The 4,039-nt window shown below is 32.3% G+C and overlaps 1 non-coding gene across 1 annotated transcript; it reads left to right on the top strand.

The window, feature by feature from the left end:
- Window positions 1-3,692: 3,692 nt before the first annotated feature.
- Window positions 3,693-3,811, top strand: LOC131929325 (5S ribosomal RNA). Its single transcript, XR_009383948.1, has one exon. It is a non-coding gene; the product is annotated as a 5S ribosomal RNA (ribosomal RNA).
- Window positions 3,812-4,039: the final 228 nt, after the last annotated feature.

The following is a 4,039-nucleotide window of genomic DNA, read 5'->3' as shown; positions in this document are numbered from 1 at the left end:
CATACTTATTACTGGGTGGCTCCTTTTTTTTAAAAACACTATTTCATTCTGCATCTCACACAGGGCATCAGCACACCTCTATGCATATCATTTATTGTGTGTTGTTTGGCATAGATCCAAGGGATGAATGGGATTTAATAGTTTTAATTCAGATTATAAGGCTGGCTGTTGTAATAGGAATTATTAGCCAACACTTTGATTCTTATCACCAGTGCTAACTGCCATTTTCATTACAATACATCCATTCTGGTGGGTTGGTTTTTTTCTGTCTTCATTATATATGTTGAACATAACTGTGTGAGTGTGGCTTTTGGTGTTTTTATTATTTTTGTTTTTCTTTCATTAAAGCTACCATGTCAGATTGCTAAGGCATGCATCTGCCACCATTTGTTCACTGATATACTTTTTTCCTACTACCATCATATCATATGATTCTTTTGGTTTTGTCTTTTGCTAGGCCTGGCTTGAAAATGAGTTGGTTACACTTCTGCACAACATACATTCTCTTTAACAAGACAAAACAACAATTAAATACTCTGAACTTTTTTTTTTTATTATCATATATATACTTTTTTTTTTTTCAAAATACAGAAAATAAAAAATAACATGAGCTCAAGTACACAGCTTTCAAGAAGTTCATGGTTTTCTTTGCCAGCCTGCACAATGATTTCAGCACAGATTAAATTTAAACAATCAAAAGGAGGTTGATCTCTTACCGGCTGACGAGAAAGTTTGCGCAGAAGCATCATTTCTTAAGCCCCTGGTCAGTTGGAGTTGTAAAATGATGAGGTTTTCTTAACATTTGCCCTGGGGCATACATTTATGGTCCTGGTACTAGTTCTATACTGACAAGGATTCTTTCAAAGCAACTTGAGCCCAAAGGGAAGTATTTATATGCCTGCAACATAGCTGTGATTAATAAAGAATGAATTTCAATGCAAAAAATAATAATTTGAATCCCTGCAAGCTCCTTTCACATAAACCAGAGAGAAAAAAATGTATGCCAGTCTATAACATATACAATATAAATAAATTAGATTGAATATAAAGATTTTTTTTATTCCTCTCATTAGTTCAACCCTTCTCTTTTTATATAAACACCCAAGGCAGACGCTTGAGTAAATTAATATCCTTCCATATATTATAGAAGCATAAATAAATATGTGTAAAAAGTATTTCATATATGTATATATTTTTTTAAATATATATATATATATATATATATATATATTTTTATATATATATTTATTTATAATGTAAAAATATTGAATATATATACATAGACGAATATTGTATATATGTCTATATATACGTATGTATATATATGCATGTTTTGTGTATATATATATATATATATTTACATGTGTGTCTAAATGTATATTCATTGAATATATATTTGAATGTATATTCAAATATATATATTTGAGTGTAGACGAAAGACGCTCAAGTAAAATAATATCCTTCAGAATATTATAATTATAAGTTTTTTTCTTCTACCCCAGCAAACAGAAGGATATATATATACACACATATATATAATTTATATTTACAAATATATATTATATAAGAATTAATATATATATTCATAATACATATATATATATATATATATATATATATATATATATATATATATATATATATATAAGTATATATATATATATATATATGTATAAATAAATAAGTTATATATATAGATATATTCATATATAATGTATTTATTATGTAAATATATGTATATATCAGTGTGCGTATATAAAGGTATGTATATATGTTCAAATATATTTATTTGTTTGTTCGGATACATATATATCTGTTGTGTGTATTAAATTGCGCTCTTCTGTCAGTTTTTTCATTTGACGACAGTCGGTTAAGGTACTGGCCCCAGCCTAAAGATATTAGTAGAGTCTTCATAATGTGATGCCATGGGCTAGCAAAAAATAAATGAAGAAAAATCACATAGCAGGACAAATTGACATTTTACATGCTTTCAAACTTAAACTGAAATCAGAAAATGATGTGAAATTCATCTTGTGTATATAGAAAAATAAGCATTGTGCCAAAATCCTAATCATTGGTATTAAAAATGACATCAGCTTAATTTAAAAACTGGAAATTGTTTTGCCCTGCCGGATGAGATACCGGTAGCAGACACAGGGTTCCAGGCTGATGAAAGAAAGCGGTATACTTAAAGACAAAAGAATACCCTGTGTTAAAGCGGAACCAGCTAAGATTAAAGCTTAAAGTAAAGGCCTGCCCTGTCGCAGAATGTTAAAGTGGCCGGTGAAAGATCCCCGCGCCAGGCTAAAAGCAAGCTGTACACTTATTACTTAACGAGGGCTTCTTCAGGTCTTGTCTGTAGGACAATTCAGTCACAATAACAGGCAGACCAGGCCAGCCCTGGATATAAGCTAATTCATTTTATGCGCTGCTTCGACAGTCAATGAATATGGAGCTGCGGTCAGACTTTCAAACAAACCGCCTGAGTATTTAAAATGGGAAACAATATTTATTAATATTATCACCAACTAGATCTAGATTATATAGGCTACAAGGAAACCCAGAACCAGACTGGAAAGAAGTAAATTTACTCCCACTAATGATGACTTATCACTAATACTAATAATTAAAAAAAATGTTTAAAAAAATTAATTGCTCAAACCTAATAATCATTACAATCAAGCATCAAGTCTGATAGCCAACATTGGACCTAAAATCTAGATCTATTAGTTTTTACTGAACTAAATCTTATGTTATTTACTAATAATTACTAATGCATTTAATTATTAATACCTAGGCTACTCATTCCTACAGAATCTAGAAATTCTAGATCTAGACTCTAGAGAAATACTGGCGTCCCAGGCCAACCTAACCTTTTAAGCAACATCCTTAATTAGCATTTAATTAACCATGGATCGCCTGCCTTTTTTTTTTCACCGTGAAATTATTATTGTAATTTTTGAAACAGTATTTTGAATAGATCTACCCTCCTGTTTATATTATTTTAGTTAAGCTAGAGCGTTAGATCTAGAATTCTAGATCGTCGCCTAGTTGCGTGTTTTAAAATGAAGCCAGAATATTAATAGACTGAAAATAAATGTGCCAGTTGTCGTGGGAAAAGGTTAAAAGAATAATTAATAAATGAAAAGCATTGAACTATTTCTCAAACATTAAATTAGTAGACTTGTAGGCGGCTAGATCTAGATCTATGTGATGAGTTGGATTAAAATTGAATGAATTCGTGCAGAATGTTTCGGAAGGAGTGAGTGAGCGGGAGACCCAAAAAAGTTAAAGTATCGCCTTTCCGATAGATCATTTCACATGAAAGCGATAGTTAAAGGACAGGTCGGATGCAGGGGGCACCTGGTTTTCTGATTTTAGTCAAGGAAAATGGGGAAAATGTATTTATTTTGTATTTTACAACGCGCGATGCTCGAAAATTAGTAGCTCAGGGAAGTCTACCGGTGGTTACCGCCTCAGGTTAAAAATAGCGACCAATGGCTGTAGAGGGAAAAAAAGGCACATAGTATTCGATATTAAAACAATGTTTCGCTTTTGTGGAGATTTAGGGCGTTTTTTATTATTGAAATAATATGAGGAAAGCAGTGAAATCATTATTGTAGCCAGAAAAGGACGAATAACTGCTGATTTCGTTTGAGTATATTTATAAGCCCCAATTTTCTCACACAGATGTCTACGGCCATACCACGTTGAAAATACCGGTTCTCGTCCGATCACCGCAGTCAAGCAACGTCGGGCGTGGTTAGTACTTAGATGGGTGACCGCTTGGGAACACCACGTGTTGTAGACTTTTTTTCATCTTTTGTCTTTTATTTTTTGCCCCACTGGACACCTATTCTTACCACCTGCACTCTTTCCTAAGTTCACCACATACCTGTGAACACTTTTGTAATATCGAAATATTTTTTGTTTGTTTCTTTTGTGCCTTCACGGTAGGCTACCTCGATCCTACCCACCCATGGAAACAAACCCCTTAAAAACCAACAAAGGAAAGATGACCACTCTGCCCAAATTAAAT

The sequence above is a fragment of the Physella acuta genome, unplaced genomic scaffold, assembly GCF_028476545.2.
Source record: "Physella acuta isolate Inbredline_101_S28 unplaced genomic scaffold, ASM2847654v3 ptg001616l, whole genome shotgun sequence".
NCBI lineage: Eukaryota > Metazoa > Mollusca > Gastropoda > Physidae > Physella > Physella acuta.
Note: the sequence above shows the minus strand (reverse complement) of the source record. Positions and strands in the feature narration are given on the sequence as shown.